General features: G+C 38.5%; 1 protein-coding gene across 7 annotated transcripts in view; it reads left to right on the forward strand.

Annotated features, from left to right (window-relative positions):
* Window positions 1–1,144: 1,144 nt before the first annotated feature.
* The window catches only part of Adgre3 (adhesion G protein-coupled receptor E3), a 77,795-nt gene continuing 61,044 nt past the window's right edge, over window positions 1,145–17,895 (forward strand). For 3 of the 7 annotated variants that reach the window (XM_050133191.1, XM_050133197.1, XM_050133198.1), the window contains exons 1-2: window positions 1,145–1,275; window positions 10,069–10,175. The gene's annotated coding sequence lies outside the window, so the exon portion shown is untranslated. Of the gene's footprint in view, window positions 1,276–10,068; window positions 10,176–12,131; window positions 12,202–17,895 lie in introns of all 7 variants that reach the window. The other 4 variants (XM_050133192.1, XM_050133193.1, XM_050133195.1 and 1 more) reach the window with 4 other exon arrangements.

Here is a 17,895-nt window from a genome sequence, read left to right on the forward strand (position 1 = left end):
GGGTGTGTGGACAAACACAAAATAGGCGAGACACGCACAAAGAAGAAGACGAGACACGCGGCTCCCACATGGGTGCGCTTTAATGAGAAGAGGAAAACACAATAAGGGATGGGATGTGCGAGACACACAAGGGTAGGGGGTGAGAGAGAGGCCAAGAGGGCGAGACCTCGTGGACGCTCGCTTTTAATGGGGGGCGAAAGGTTATCTGGGAGGAATGACCCTCACCTGGGCGCGCCAGCACGCCAAGGTGTTCATACTCCAGGAGGAGTCTGGGAGCTGTAGTTTCCAAGGAACAACATTCTCTAAATTTCTCTAAATTTGTAATTTGCTAGTGAATTAGAAATTGTTTATGTATTTATTGCCTTAAATACTTATATAGTCATTGTATATATTTTTTTCTTGTATTATAACTTTCCTTTTATTTTGGACAAAAATGTGGAGGCCCAAAATTATGAGTCTATTTCCACCTTGACCATAGGTCAGAGAGTTGTAACTTATCTCTATTCCTTCAAGGATGTTGTCTGTTTCTACCTCAAGCAAAGGTTCCACCTAGATTTAGATCAGAGAGTTCTGCTCTCTCAACGTTATTGTTAGTAGGTGTGGATAATAGCCAGACCTTGTACTTCAGAAAATAGAAAAGTAGATATGTTTTTACCTCAAACAAAAGTCTAAGGATCCAACTAAGTTCCTGCTCCCTTAAGGAAAGAACAATGCATTCTACCCAGGGAGTGTTTTGCCTACAGAATGTTTTGGTCTAGGTTGTGAGTGTGATTTGTTTTATCCTGGCAAATTAATGTTTAACTAAGAATGTAGCCTGCAACCTTCAATTGGTGTGTTCACTTCCTTATATCATGCTAATACAGTCTTTTGTTTCCTTCCCCCTCTTGTGTTGGGGTATAAAAATGTACGGAAAATTAAGCATGGGCAGATTTCAGTATTCACTGGAACTTCCTCCTGATACTGTCCTATGTTTCTGTTTTATTGTTTTTACTCACGACTTCATGCCCTTTACTCTTCTAATCCCCAAGTCCTTGCCCTGGTAAGTGGTATTTTTGCCGAAACTGGTCTTTGACACAGAAAAAAGGGAAATGTGGTAATATCTTGTTTGTATTTCAACAAATAAAGCTTTCCTGAAGATAAGAGAGCGTAGCTAGCCACTAGTCAAGCACTGGATGTCTATACAGACAGACAGGAAGTGTATGGCTGGGTGAAGAGAGGAAAATGAGTTGAGAGAAGACATGAATTCAGCCCCTTTTCAGCAGAGGAGTTAGCAAGGTAAGGTTGTCTGTGGCTTACTCCTTTCTCTCTCTGATCTTTCAGCATTTTCCCTGATATCTGGCTCTGGGTTTTTATTAATATTATGAATTGGAGCTCTTGTAACAATAAAATTATCTCCCTCTCCAGTTAGAATGGTAATTTGACAGAGTTGAAAATGCTGTTCAGGATGTGAAGAAAAAGAGATTCTTGTTGGTTTCAATGGGAGGATAACTGTTATGCCACTATAAAAAGTGTGATACTTCTTCAGTCTCTTCCTCTGTGTCCTCCTTTTGGTGATGGGATTGTACACTGGAGTCCAGAACCCACTGGACCAAGGCACTCTCAGTCAGCTACAGCAACTGTCTTAACTACTTCTTCTTACTCATCCACGTCCTTCCCCAGTAGGATCACTTGCAAATCTGAAGCTTGTCATGAGGCTTTGGTTTTATATAAAAAAATAATAATTAAAAAGGGAAATCATTGGTTTTATAATTAAAATCTGTTCTTTGATTTTGGTCTCAATATGTTCTCTTCTGACACCATCACTTTCTATTAGATCAGCATAAATTTAGAATAAAAGACCATTTTTTCTAAACTTAGAAAGTCAATAGTAGTCAGCAAACTATGACAATGACACACATGATTTTTCCAAAATGAAAACAGGAAACCAAGGTTCTGCTTAGGCTTCCATGTTGCAATAATTTTTTAATTTATTATTAAGATAAAAGTCATACAAACAAAGATAAGAATTTAAGTCATTTAATATGTTTAACTCACTGTGTTTAATTTCAGGCATTTCCATGACATCAGAAGGGAACTCCAGATTTGTTGTTTTTTCAAACCTGTAGTGAACATTAAATATAGTTCTTGTTATGGGGCTTTCTTGATTTGAATAGTTCTTTTTGGTAGAATGACAAAATACATATGGCCCACTGTGTCCGGGTTATTTATGCCTTGCAGGAACGAAGTTTGTGTATTGGATATCCTTACTGAGGCCTCAGTTGCCATCGTTTTAACTGAGAGAATGACTCTCATTGGTCTGGAGTGTATAAAGCAAGCTAATTTGGCTGGTCAAGAAACTCCAATCACCCACCTGTCTCTGTTTTTTTTTCTGCTCTGCGATTCCAAGCAGGCACCACCAAGCATGTTTTTTGTTTTTGTTGTTTCTTTTGTTTGTTTTTCTGAGTCATAAGAACTCAAGTCCACTTCTCTGCCAGGCAAGCACTTTACTGACTGAGGTCCCTCTCCTCCCAGTCTCTACACTTGACTTCTTCAAAGAACACAATACTTTCTAGCTTCATCCACACTGGGACACCCATTGTGCCTTATTCTCTAAAGGCTTCACAGTATTCTGTGAATGTTTCTACACTGTGATTTTATGAGCCATGCTGCTATGAATACGCAGTTGTGTGATCCTGGTTGAACACATATTTACACTTTTCCTGGGGGAATAATCAGAGATGAAATAGTAACTTTTTTTTTCATTTTTAATTGCTGTCTCGGAACAACTTCATCTCATATACTTATTAAGAATTTGGTTGTCTGTATTTCCTATCAGGTTACACAGGTTCTGTAAATTTTCATCTTGAGTGTCTGCTGAGCACTTTTTTCCCATGCAAGAAAGCATTTTTGCTTGAGGTCAGCATTTAGAAGGCCAACTGCATTATTTTTGATATGGAAAATACCACATCAGCTGAACTCATTTGACATCTGATTGAAAATTGAAATCTGTAGTAAGCAAACATTACATGCCTTTGAAATTTAGTTAAGGAAACAGTATATAAATATATTCAAAAAGTATATGTATACATACATAATATATACATAATGTTATTTGGTCATACAAGGCAAATAGAAATGGATCAGTGGTTACTTTGATAGTTTGCATGGGTCAGTACAGCCTGATAGTTTTTATTTGTAAGTCCCAGAGTCTTGAACATCTCCAGAAATCACTTCATACTGGCACCTCTCCAGGCTTAAATTCCACGTCTTTCCATAGCCTCACAGATGGGCCTGACCTGGGGCAGAAAGAGAATGAGGAGATGACATGGACGCACATAAGGAACAAAGGCTGGGGTGGGGCAGTCCTGGTGCTCCAGAGTATCCCAGAAGCTTGTTGAGTTTGTTATATACAGTTGAACAAGAAGACAAAGTTATTTCAATTAACTGCGGGAGAAAAGATGATTGTTATGTACATATAAACCAGGAGGCCTTGTTTGCACACAACTTTGGATTAAGGGGACCCTTTTAGATAATCTTGGTAGTCTTCAGTCTGTTGACATCCAGAATGAGATAGCTATGGTAGAAATTTTCTGCACATTATCAAAACCCACACATTGATCAGAGGAAGGCTTTCCCATCCACCTCTGAGCATCTTCCCAGTTGTTTTGCCGTTAATCCCTGGATGCCATGGAGTCCTTGGCATGGCCATGCCCATGTTAACAATACAAATTCACTCAGGGATTTCTCTGCTTCTTAGATAAAATCATGATGGGCGAACGCTTTGTGACTTTTCATGCTGCTATGTAAAAAAAATTAGTAACGGTAACTAACTTAAGATGGACGTTTCCTTTTCACCTCCCTTCCAGGTGTGCAGAGCTTTGTGGCGTGCACAGCGTGATGAGAGGAGCACGAGACTGTTGATTATTTTGAATCAGCAGTTGGGAAGCAGAGAACTATGTACTTGTCTGCTCAGATGGCTTTCTCCTTCTTATTCAGTTCTGAACCCAGGCTATAGAATGGTCCACCCATATTTATGATGACCTTTCTACCTCCATTGTCTCAATCTAGAAATTTCCTCCACACACATGGCCAGAATTTTGTTTTCACTGTGATTTAAAATTCCATCAAGAACTTGGATTAATTATTTCAGACACAAAGTGAAGACAAAGCAGGCTGTGGCAGACAGGTATGGGAAGACTCACTTGAGGAATTTTGTTATAAAGAGGATAGGTAATGACTGAGACCTCAATGGTATAAAACAACCTGGACTGAAATCTTCTTTTGACTGCTTGGGCTCTTCTGAATGCCAAAATCAGAGTCCAGGAAAACCTGCAGAAATTACTGGTTTCTTGATAGCCCAACCTAGAAGTGTTCAGAATCATCACTTTTATTTTCTACTTGTAAAAGTTCTGTGAATCCCAGGACTGTACCATTGTGGGAGGAGCATTTGTCTGTTTTCCTGGGTTCTACTCACAGGACCCAATATAGAAGATGGAAGGGTGCACATCTCAGCACCTGGGAGGTGGACTGAAGGGACACCAGCCCCCCCAGAGCACGAGGCTCTGCCAGGCACTGCTTCTTTACCCGGTTCCCTCTGCCCTGCTAAAAGGTGCTATATTACTTTCCTAAAGCTAGCCACCAACGTCTATTCCCTCTTTTTGGCAATTTTCTCCTCTTGATACTGACTACCAAGGTTTAGCTATGAAAATATTGAAGTCCAGCAATTAAAACCCCCTTGTGGCTCATGTGATTAACATGTGACATTAAAATTAAACAACTCAGTCAGTCAGTGCTGGTTCACGCCTTTAATCCCAGTACTTGGGAGGCAGAGGCAGGCAGATCTCCGTGAGTTTGAAGCCAGTCTAGTCTATAAGAACTGGTTCCAGGACAGTCTGGATTGTTATACGGAGAGCTCTGTCTAGAACCCCCCCCCCCACATAATAATAAAATAAAACAACATAAATTAAGCAACACATCCTAACACAGAGTTTCCCTTTGCCATAATAAACCACCATTTGTCTAAAGCCCACATCTGTCTCCTCTTATCCAGAGGTTGTCCTTTGTGCCCGCCTCTCCCTGCCTGTACCAATACCCCTTCTTCCTTATTATCATCCATCTCCTGTCTTTGTCTCTTATTCTGTGTCTTCTATCCCTCTGGGACAAATAAATCTCCTCTGTTCTGAATGCTTTGTTTGAGGGTCTTAAGCTGATACTTTTCCTCTCACCGAGGAAAGAGGATCAGAAGTTTATGGTCATCTAAAGACATATGTTTACATTAAGGCCCATTTGTACTACATAAAACACTGCTTTAATAATATGAAAAATGAAGGATATTACAGAGCCATATTAATGACACAGAGATGTTGGTTGTAGAAGGAATAATAACCTAATGCATGTGACAGTATTTTAATATAGCATCACACACTAAGCACATCTGCCATAAGGCAATTGCTTTAAACTACGATAATAGTACAGTCTTATGGAATATATCACCTCTGATTCTGTGAACTGAGTACGAAATCACATTTGTATGAAGCATTTAAAAGGAATACTTTGTCTTCAGCATAAGTTACTACTGAATTAGGACATGGACAACAGATTGTATTGGATGTTTTTCTTTTTCTTCCAGAATAGAACCCCAAAAACTGATTTAAGAAAATGCATCTATTTAACAGCCCACTGTGAGCTGTGGTGCTTTGCTGAGGAGCAATTCCTTTAGAACAGAGTCTAGTAAAGAAGGAAGTGGTGCTTGTGTGTTGTGCTCTGCAACCACATGGCGGTAGGGAGGGTCAATTCCTCCTCTGTGAAATGTGGTTTTCTCTTCTCTGAAAGTTGATAAGACTATTTGAATTTGAGAAATTTGTTTCATTTCTGTGTTGTGCTTTTTTTGGATTATAAGTATTCACTTTAGTTTTAAAATTTATTTTTAAAATTATTCTTTGAGAATTTTATGTTTGTATATAAAGCAAGTATGTCCACATTCAAGTTCTTCTATTTACCCCTCCACCATTCACTCAGATTTCATACACCTAACACAGCCTCTTTCAACTTTCATGGCTTCTCTTTTAAAAATAACAGACTGAATCCAGTTAGGGCTTCTCACAAGTGCATGAACATGGGACCATCCACTAGAGTGTGGGTAACATACCAGTGGTGACGCTCACTCCAAAAATGAGTCTCTCTCTTCCAGCACCTGCCAACTGCAAATATCTCCTTTAAAAAAGCCATCATGCTTTTATTTCAGATGCTCAAAATGCCATCTTCTAACTGTGCCATGGCTACTGTATTCACAGATTTCACAATGAAGCTGTGATTACCTGCGCAACATTGTGTGCATTTTGGCATACTATGTAAAAAGATAGCTTGCCTTACTAAAACATTTAATGAGAAGTATTTAATGAAAACAGTATGTATGACTTTGGTTATGTGCAAGTATAAAAAATTTGCAAAAGGATGGTGAAGAACTCTGGGTTTGGCTATGTGTGAGAGGGTGGTAGGTGGGTGAGGGTAGGTGTTCTAATCTTGGTTTTATTGGTGTTAGAGGAAAGAATACTTAAATGTGGCAGGTTCATTAATTATGCTACATCATACTATGTGAAATGTCCACAAGGAAGGAGTGGATGGGAAAATGAACTTTGTATATTTTTCCTTAATTTTCTCTTTATATTGCTGGACATACCACTGGCTAAATAATGATGCAAGACAATGTGTCCAAGGGAACAATGATGCAGATCCCACAGGAAAGTGAAGAGCAGATTTTATTTCACAACAGCCTTAAAGGAGTTATGATATCCTTGTTACATTTGGAGATATGATTATACCACATCAAATTGTTTCTAGGCTGAATGTTATTTCCTTAGGATTGGAAATGAACTGGGATTGTGTTATAGTGCTATAATAGTGACAGGCTCAGCTGTTCAATGTGCTCCTCCAAGTCAAACAGTGGCCATCTCCATCAAATCAGCTGTGACTGCTGCGAGTGCACATCATGATCGAGTGTGTTGACTGTTGAGTTTCCACCATAGAAAAAATGGTGGGGATGACCAATGGTTCTCTCTGCTCCCCCAGCCATTTTTATGCAGTTATGCCCAAATTGCTCAGGGCCTTGGAGTCTATGGAGATACAAGAGTATATAGGCTGGGCAAAATTAACTGAACAGCTCACCCTAAGCAGTTATGGGGAATTCAGCTTCCATGAAAGTAAAGAATTTATAGTGCAGTTACTCTGGAGCCAGCCTCACTCCTGCAAGTAAACCTTACTTGTGCTTTAAAAGCACAATAAACTCATCAGAGCCTCAGAGTGAATGTATTTTGATTTGTTGTTGGGACCTTATAAGGGGTGGGTAGAAGGTTTCTTTTTCCACAACAGGCTGATTCTCTGTCAAGTAAGATACTATATAGATTGTACAGAAAGGTCATCTACAGAATATTCTATCTGATTGCATCTTGACTTGTTGTTTCTTCATGAGCTGTAATTGTTCTTCGTGAGCATTGCAGAAGCTTTACATTTGAATTCTAAAAGACACAACTGAATGACCTTACTAGTTACCATCCAATACAGAAAAGCTGTCCAGAGTGCATGGCTCTACATCATTACCTCCGGGGTTATAGGTTTCTGCTGTGTTCACAGAGAAAGTCAAATAGTACCATGCCCAACAGCATGTATGTCAAGAAGATCAATTAGCCTGAGCTATTTCTAAAATTTCTTGTCACTACTCACATTAGACAACAATATCAGTGTCTGTATACTCTAACAAATAAAGAGATAAATCGTGGGAGGATCTGCAGTGACCTTTAATCAGTTGTGAAGAAGAATAAAACGGTGACACTGGCAGGGAAATGGATGACCAGAATATCATCACACTGTGGTAAATAATATCACACATTTCCTCTCAAATGTGTAGTCACTCTATCAATAACCTATCAATGTAGCCATCCATCCATCTAACATTTATCATTTTTGCACCATCCTTATACCTATATGGCATTAAAATAGAAAAAGGAATATTTTGAGAAAAAGAAAACTAACAGTAATACATGGGTGTAAGTAAGAAGAATAAAAGCATAAATATGAGAAAATACCTGAAGCACATATTTACAGTTGCTGTCATGAAACCCATCATTGTATATGATGAATATATGCAAAACTATAACATTTTCTTTAAATCATAATATTGCTTATTGGCTAGATATTTGTTATAATGAGACCAACTTGTCTACTCTGGAGTATTCTCTTGTGCATTTATGGGCATATAGTGGGCCATCAAAAAGATTATATATTTAACATGACTCCACTCACACCTACGGTAGCTGGTAGCCTGGAAACCAGAATGAAACTTTTTTTCTAGAAAGAGTTGATTCTTTTCCACATGACCACTAACATGAGATTATTTTGTAGACCACGTTAATCGCTGTTTCCTTTTCAAAAGCTAACAACCTGACAAAGCTTTATGTCCACATCTGAAAAAACACAAAGATAGAAAACCTGTGTATTCATTTCTGCAGACATCTCTGGAATACAACACTGAGCTTTCGTCATACATGATTCTCAGAATTTTAGGAATTTCTCTTTGTTTGGGACATTTCATTGTTGTATTCAGAAGCTTTTATTTAAATAACCCTGACTATGACAGGAGCAAATGCTTCTTTGTTTGGATTCTTATGTGGAGTATTTAAATACTATTGATAGACCAATTTATAAAACTGTTTCGAGGCAACTGTTTAAATCTGTCATTACATAAACTTCCTCATTTACTAAAATAAGTGGAGACTAAGAAATGAAAGAGTTAATGTCAGGGCAAATGATGTTAATGTTTTGATTACTATGTGAGACTAGAGGTAAGTTACAAGATGTATATTTTGATTTACCAGAATAAATGCTACTTTCTGGAATATAGTAGAATTTAACAAGAATTTCCTAACATAAACAAGACACAGCGTCAGAGCACCATGCTAAACACCAGTCAAGACTCTTCCTGGGAGAGGAGGTCAGCATAATTGCATCGACTGGGGCTTTCTTAGTGTTCCTGAGTAAGCAGAAATATACAAGTATTTCCAGTAAGTGGCGAACTGATAAGGGTTCCATGGGGAGGATGTGGTGAGAGATAAGAAATGCTGATTGTTATGGATTTATTAAAAATGCTGCAGGGTCCCTGGCGGCAGTAGGCAGCAGAAATGCTGTAGGTCCCCAAGCGGTGATGGTGGGCTATGTGGTGGCAGGTAGCGGGCCCTGGGAGCAGCCAGTCCCAGGCAGAGATGGCTGCCGTCCTGAGTGGTGGCTGGTTCCAGGCAGGGTGATACATGGTGGGCAGGTAAGAGACAGAGACATGGATAGGCACAACTGCAGAGTGAGGTCAAATATTTATTTAGAGGGTTATGGTGGGGAAGGAAAAGGAGAGGAGGGAGAGAGACAGAGACAGAGAGAGAGAGAGAGAGAGAGAGAGAGAGAGAGAGAGAGAGAGAGAGAGAGAGAAGGGAGGAAGCAAAGGAGTAGGGAGAGAGGGACCAGAAGAGAGAGAGAGCTCAGGTCGGAAGCTAAAAATCAGCCTGCCTCAGCAGATGGGGGAGGGAGTGGGCGTGGCTTGTCTCTTAAAGAGACAGAACAATCATTACACTGATTCCTTCCCATTCTACTATCTTTAAATGTTGTTGAAAAACATATAACTACAATCATCAACACAATAGAGATTTGTGGCTTTTGTGGTTGCATTCCTCCTATATTCCTAGGGAATGGACTAGTTATGTTCACAGTAAGAATTAAGTGGGAATTGTAGTTGTGGCTCAGTTGCACATCACTTGCTGAGCATATGTGACACACAGCAGTCAGTACTTAGCACTTCCAAAAGTGGGGGTGCATATAAAATTAAGAATTCACCTAGAGATGCCTCTTCGAAGTTGAATGTGCAACTCTAGGAGCTGACGCCATGCAGCCTGCAAACAGCCACCATTTGAGAAGTCATTTCCAATGCACTTGAATGTGACCCGCCCTAGGCATTGCATTATCTATCTTACTCTGGTGAAAGGAGAACTAATTAGAATACATTAAGCAAACTCCTCAGCAAAATGTTCAGTCTCCTCATCTGACCTCAAGATTCCTTGAGAAAAGGGAGAACAAGATAAGAAGTGATGCCCTTCCTCTTTCGACAGTGCTGAGAATGTCCCAAACTCCGTGAGAAACAAAGATTCGCCATCTCTCTGGTAAGTAGTTTCTGGATTAACAACTGGCCATAGAAAATAGGAAAAATTTTATTGTGATTTAGAATCAGGAAAATCTATTTTAATTGGAAAGTTTTGCAAGGCGACCCTCCTCGCCACCCACTTTATTTCTTGAAGGGTAGGGTGTGGGCATTACTTCATCTCAAGTTCATTTTGCACATTTCTTGGGCAAGGACTTTGTGTATTTCTACGGTAGGAATGAACCAGCAGGGCTGATTAGAGCACTTACTTTTTGTGAGTAATGGTGTGTGAAGAAGCTTAAAGTGAGCCATATGATAAATCTTGTTTTCTATTTTTGAAATTATAATTACATAATTTCTACCTTCACTTTCCTCTCTCTGATCCTTATGGTATACTCTTCCTTGCTCTATTTTCAATTTAAGGCTTCTCTATTAATTGTTGTTAAATTCATATGTGCATATATACCTTCTCAGCCTGTATAATGTTACTGGGATGCATATTTTCGGGGCTGATCATTTGATATTAGGTAATCAGTTGGTGTGTTTTCCCTAGAGAAGACAATTTCTCCCACGCTTAGCATTCATTAGACACCAATAGTGCTTGGTATGTGGCTGAGGCCCCGTGGTCTTTCCTCCAGACTTTAACATGTCTATTGTTATCCTTTTCCAGCTTAAGTTTAGACAGTCATGGTGGTGAGCCTTTCTGGGTGTAGCTTCTGGCATCACTAGAAGAGCCAGTCTCACAGCACATTAGCTGACCCTCTGAATCTTCTTCCCCGCTTCCTCAGTGATCCTCTAGCCTGAGGTGTGGGAGGGGTTTGGAGATATATCCTTTGGAACTGGGCTCCCCAAATCTTCATTTTAATGAGTTATGTTTTTCTGTAGTCATCTTCACTTATTGCAAAAATCATTCCCTTGATGAGGGGTAAGGACTATACTTATCTGTGGGTATAAGGACAAATATCTACAATTTGTTTAGCAATTATTTTTCTTTAGTAAAGTGGTGAATATAAGTTCTCATACAAGATCCATGACTTAACTAACCCTAGGTAGACTTCCAGTACCAGGCATGATTTCCCTTCTGTTGAGTGGGTCCTTAAGTCTAATTAAAGAGCTGGTAGAAGTAACTCCAAAGTATTGCCACTACTCCACCAGAAAGGTTATCATGACAGGCTGATAACTGTTGTGGATAATCGGTGTCATAGCTGGGTATGACTGTTGGTGCCTTCCTATCTTGGGAGCTTTCATAGTGCCTTATGGGACCATGACAGCTGCACTTCAGGGAGGTTGCATTAAGATCAATTACCAGGATTTTTCTGAGCTTGTTCTCTGAAGAGCATTGTACCTCAGTAGGAATTTGCCTTTCTCCTCTGGGGAGCAATCAAGAGAAATCAGTAATAGTCTGAATGTTTTAAAGTCTTGTTGGACAATCCTGACCAAATACTTTAAAAAGATGGCTTCTCATGACTGGCAATTGTGGTGATTCTTCTGCCAGCTTTAAAGTAGGCAGGTAAAAATCAATCCATGAAGAGACAAGAGTGAAACTCGGCTCAGCCCAATTTTATTGTAACCGATGCTAGACCAGGACTTCTAGAGTCTGGCCCAGATCATTTTACTTTAGCCGTATTACGTTCAGCACAATTTTGAAAAAGCTATTCAGATTTCAATGAACTCAGTCCCTAATGCACAATTTAAAACATGTTTACACTGAGATTCCTCACAGAGCACACGTGGCTCCGTTCACAAGAATGTCCACGACTCAGGGTCTGGGGAGTCTGACTGAGTGAACATAACACCTGTGTGGCAGGATTGGCCTGGCCAGAGATAACACAGGAAGTACTCAGGCTGTTATAAATCACAAGTGACCTCACTCATAAACATGGGTCTTATGGTCTAAAAGCAATGCTCAAATTAGGAAAAAGATCTTGGAAAGTAAAAGCATAAATTCGGGGAGATAAGGCGTATCATGTTTCACCAGAAAGCAAAGGATCACCATGTTGTAAAGGACATCATTCCTCCTGTCCTGGGAAGAGCAGTTAGTACCTCAGGTAAGCTCTTTGTTTAACTTTCCTGGGTTCTCCAGTGTTTATCTGTGTGCACAAGGCTCTTTGCTCTTTATAGGTGTTGAGAATATTCTGGGTCTCCTCTACTTTTTATCATTATTAGCACAGATGGGACATTTTCATATATATATATATATACATACATACATAATTATATACAAACTTACATGTTTAGGTAGGATTTTATCCCTTTTCCTCCTTCTATATTTATAACCATTACCCCTTCCTAATTAGAAACCAGCCTCCATCTTGCTCCTTGTCTGGTAAGGGAAGATTTGAGCCCTGTTCTTCCCTTCTCCATTGCTCTCCAGCAATGATGGCTTTTGAATTTCTTGATTTCTGCCATTACCTCTGAAGATTTGGAGGTAGGAGCCTTCAGCGATAGTGAGCATGGGAGGTTTCTCTTTTTGGGTGTGGGTTATTTCTTTATGATCATTTATGATCTTTTCTAGTTCCATTCTTTATATACAAACTCCATTTTTTATTTTTCTTTATATCTGAATAATATTCCACAGTATGTATGTATCACATTTTCATTATCCATTTGTTAATTGAAAGATATTTAGCTTATTGCTATTTCCTAGCTATTGTGACTAAAGAAGCAACGAACAGAGCTGAGCAAGTATCTTTGTTGTCAGACGCCAAGTTCTTTAGACAAATGTCAAAATGTGGTGTAACTGGGTTGTGTGGTAGATTTATTTTTAGCTTTTTGAGAGTACTTGATACTGATTTCCATAATGTTTGCACCAGTTTAGAATATGCACTGGCTGGTTTTCTGGGTCAACTAGACCCAAGTTAGGATCATCAGAGTGGAAGGAGCCTCAGTTGAGGAGAGCCTCCAAAAGATTCAGCTGTAAGGCATTTTCTCAATTAGCAACTTATGGGGAGGGCACAGTCCATTGTGGGTGGTGCCATGCTGGGGCTGCTGTGCCTGGGTTCTAGAAAAAGGCAATCTCGGCAAGCCAGGTAAAGCAAGTCTGTAAGCTGCCCCCTTCATGAACACTACATCAGCTCCTGCCTCCAGAATCCGGCCCTTCCTGAGTTCCTGTTCTGACTGCCTTCAGTAATGAACAGCAATGTTGAGGTGTAAGCCTAATAAACCCTTTCCTCCGCGATTTGCATTATGGTCATGGTGCTTTCTCGTGGTGCAAGAGAAACCATAACTAAGAGAGAATCCTACCAATAGTGAATGAGGTTCTATTTTCCTTAGGTCCCTCACAGCATTTTCTGTCTGCTGCTTTGTTGATCTTTGGCATTCTGATCGGAGTAAGAAGAAACCTCACAGTTACTTAGATTTGCATTTTCGTAATTGTTGAGGACAATGAATAGTTTTAAAAGGCATTTCCTAGCCATTTTTCCCTAATACTTAGAATTATTTGTTCAGGTCCCAGGCCCAGTTTTTGAGAGGGCCATTTTTCTTTGTGTTTGTTTCTTGTGTGTTGAGTTCTTTATATATTCTGGATATTGATCCTCTATTAGATGACTAGCTGGCAAAGAGTTTCTCAAACATTGAGTACTTCTTGACTCAGTGACTGTTTCTCTATCTGTGCAGCTTTTGAGTTTTTTTGAGTCCTACTTGGGAATTGCTGGCCTTAATTCTTGGCCAAATCGAGTCCTACACAGAAACTTCCTTTACCTATATCATGTAGGATACTATGCTTTATTTTAGCCATTTAATGGTTCATATTTTGGCCTTTAATTCATTTGGAATTAGTTTTTGCATGTGGATACTCAGTTTTTCAAGCACCATTTCTTGAAGATGCTTTCTTTTCTCCAGGTTGTATTTTTTCTGTTTTGTTTGGCATGTTTGTCAAATATTAAGAGGATGAAATTAGTTATACTTATGTTTGGGTTCCCCTGCCACTGGTCTACATATCAATTCTTGGAACTAGTACCATATTGCTCTAATTGCTATTGCTCCATGGAAAGGCTTAAGATCTGAAATAATCCCTCTAGGGTTGTCGTTCTTTTCTGCTCAGGATTGTTTTGGCTATTGCGGATCTTTGGTGATTCCATATGAATTTTAAGGTAGGCTTTGCTATACCTGTGGAGAATGAAATGGGATTTTAAAATTGGGATTGAAATGAGTCTGTAAATATCTTTTGTAGAATGTCATTTTTAATGATGTTAATTCTATAAATATATTAGCATGGGATGTCTTCACATTTTATAGTGTCTTTTCACATCTTTTTTCAAAGGTTTAAAATTTTCATTGTAGAGGTCCTTCACTTCTTTTATTAGGTTTGTTCCTAGATATTTTATTTTCTTTGAGGCTATTGTGGTTAGGCATGTGTCTTTGATCCCCTTCTCTATATGTCTGTTGGTAGTGTATAAAAAAAGTTACTGATATGTACAAGTTGTTTCTCTATCCTGCCACATTACTAAATTTGTTTATTGTTTATAGAAGTCTTCTGGTGAAATTTTTGGGATGTCTAATGTATAATAATATCTCATCTGCAAACAGGGATCGTTTGATATCTTTCCCAATTTGTATCCTTTTAATTTCCTTCCCTTGCCTTTATGCACCAGCTATTACTTCAAGCACGCTATTGAAAAGGAATGGGGATGCTCACCTCTGTCTTATTTCTGACGTCGGTGTGATTGCTTTAAGCTTTTCTCCACTTGATGATGTTAGCTGTTGATTTCTCAATATATCTCTTAATATATTGAATCCTATAGTCTTTAAGACATTATGAAGGCATATTGAATTTTGTCAAATGCCTTTTTTTCTAGAACTTTTGAGACAATTATGTGATTTTTGTCTTTGGTTTCATTTGTGTTGTTTATTACATTTATTTACTTGCATGAGTTTATTAATTCCTGCATGTCAAGGGATAAAGTTGACTTTGTCATGTGTAAACAGAGACTACACATTCATTTCTGGGTCATTCAGACTCAAATAATAACACAGAAAATATATTGATTACAATACTGTTTGGCCAGTGGCTCAGGCATATTTCTAGCTAACTTTTTCATCTTAAATTAACCCATTTCTGTTAATCTGTTTATTGCCACAAGACTGTGATTTACTGGTAAGGTTCTGGTGTCTTTTGGCAGCACATAACATTTCCCTGACTCCAATTTCTTTCCTCCTCTCTCTCTCTTGAATTTCTCGCTTTGCTATATTTTCTGCTTCCATAGGCCAAAACAACTTCTTTATTAACCAATGGTAATAAAATATATTCACAAGAATACATAGGGGAATCTTGCATCAGTCAGTCATGGTGGATATTCTTCCATTTGCAAGTATTTTAATGAATACTTTGAATTCATTAAATTGAATGAATATTAACAGTATTGAACTGTAAATTTTTTTTGTTGTGCCTTTACCTGGTTAGAATTAACAATGGAATAAAATTGAATTGCTGGATTAAGTTTTGGAGTGCACCTGATGTTTCTCCTCCTCCTCCTCCTCCTCCTCCTCCTCCTCCTCCTCCTCCTCCTCCTCCTCCTTCTCCTCCTCCTCTTCCTTCTCCTCCTCCTCCTCTTCTTCCTCTTCCTTTTTCTCTCCTTCTCCTTCTTCCCCTCCCTCCTCTTCCTCCTCCTTCTCTTCCTCTTTCTCCTTTTCTTCCATTCTTTCTTCTTTGTCTTCTGCTAATGTTAAGAAGGCCTGCCTGTAACTCTATTTTTGAAAATGTGGTAGAATTGTGCTATTAATACATATTTCTATGGACACTGTATTTTTTAAGCTGGAAGGGTAATTACTCTTTCAATTTCCTTGTTTGTCTTTGTTATATTTACTTTTTTCCCATTTATTCTTGGTTTAATTTTGATGGGTTAAGTCCAAAATTAGTCTATTTTTCTTGGGTTCTCCAATTTGCTGGAATCCAGTAATTTAATGTAGTCCCTTAAAATATTCTGAATTTCACTGGTATATGTTGTAATTTTTCACTGCTTATTTCTGATTCTGTTAATATGGGCCCTTTCCATTTTTCTTTTGGTCACTTAAGCCCAGGGTCTTTTATTCTTACTTGTCTTCTAAAAGAACCATCTCTTAAATACTTTGATTCTTTTGTTTGTTTCTGATTCATTGATTTCTGTTCTTGTGTCTTATTTCTTGCTTCAACTGGATTTTTTATTTGTTTTGTTCTTGTTTTTACAGATTTTGAATTACAACATTAAGTCATTTGAACTCTTTCTCTTTTTTTTTTTGCTTTTGTTTATTTGCATGTTTGTTTTTCAAGACAGGATCTCTTTGTGTAACAGCTCTGGCTGTGGAACTCATGGATATCCACTTGCCTCTGCCTTCTGAGTGCTGAGATTAAAAGTTCCCCCACCACCTGGGTCTTTCTAATGTTGTAATGTAAGCTCTTACAGCTATAAATTTCCCTTGTAGGATACAATTCTGTGTTCCAGAGGTTTTATTGCATTGTGTTTTTATTTTCATTTAATTACAGGAAATTTTTATTTCTTTCTTGACTTTTTTTTTAACCCATTCATTATTCAATAATTAGTTGTTTAGTATCCTGAAGTTTGTACATGTAAGATTTATTTGCTATCAATTTTAAGATTTGTTGCATTGTGGTTTGATAAGTTACATGAAATTATTTCAAACTTTTTGACTCTGTAAAGATTTTTTTTGTGTGTGCTACTGAGTGTGGTCTATTTTAAAGAAGCTTCTTGAGCTGTTGCGAGGAAGGTGGATCCATTGGTGTTTTAAGGAATATCCTATAGATAGCTGTTATCAATTTGATATTTGATATCAATTAATTTTTATGTTTTTCTGTTTACTTTTTGTTTAGATGACCTATCTGTTGAAGAAAGTGTGGTATTGAAATAGCCTACTATTATTGGATTGATGTTAGCAAGTGTCTTTAAATTCAGTGGTAGATTTGTCATGAAATTGGGTACCGCAGAGTTCAATACAAATATGTTTAAGATAATATCTTTTTGGATAACTGTTTTCTTCAATAGAAAGAAGTGTCCCTTTTTATGTCTTTGAATTAGGTTTAGTTTGAACTCTATTTTTTTTAACTCTATTTTATTATACATTATGGCCTGCTTGCTTAGTGTTTCCATTTAATTGGAGTACTTTTATCCATTCCTTTACTCTAGCTAATTTACTCTAATCTGTAAAGCTGTGTTTCCTGTAGACAACAGGTAGATGAATTTAACTTTCTATTGATCCACTCAGTCATCCTGTGTCTTTTGATCAAGGAATTGTGGCCAATGATATTTAAAGACATTGTTGGAATATATAAGTTAGTTGTGGCTTTGTGTTTCTTTCTATAGTCTCTCTCTTAGGTTAAATCCTTTCTCTAGCCAAAAGAAATGCTGCCTATATTTTCTTTACAATTGTTTGGTTGGATGTAAATCTTTTAGGGCATTTAATCTCAAGGTCCAAATCAGGAGCACAAGGAGAGAGAGCACGAGCAAGGAACTCAGGACCGCGAAGGGGGCACCCACACACTGAGACAATGGGGATGTTCTATCGGGAACTCACCAAGGCCAGCTGGCCTGGGTCTGAAAAAGCCTGGGTTAAAACCGGTCTCGCTGAACATAGTGGACAATGAGGACTACTGAGACCCCAAGAACAATGGCAATGGGTTTTTGATCCTACTGCACCTATTGGTTTTGTGGGAGCCTAGGCAGTTTGGATGCTCACCTTACTAGACCTGGATGGAGGTGGGTGGTCCTTGGGCTTCCCACAGGGCAGGGAACCCTGATTGCTCTTCGGGC

The sequence above is a fragment of the Alexandromys fortis genome, unplaced genomic scaffold, assembly GCF_014885135.2.
Source record: "Alexandromys fortis isolate MF-2015 unplaced genomic scaffold, M_Fortis_MF-2015_v1.1 scaffold_536, whole genome shotgun sequence".
NCBI classification, from domain to species: domain Eukaryota; kingdom Metazoa; phylum Chordata; class Mammalia; order Rodentia; family Cricetidae; genus Alexandromys; species Alexandromys fortis.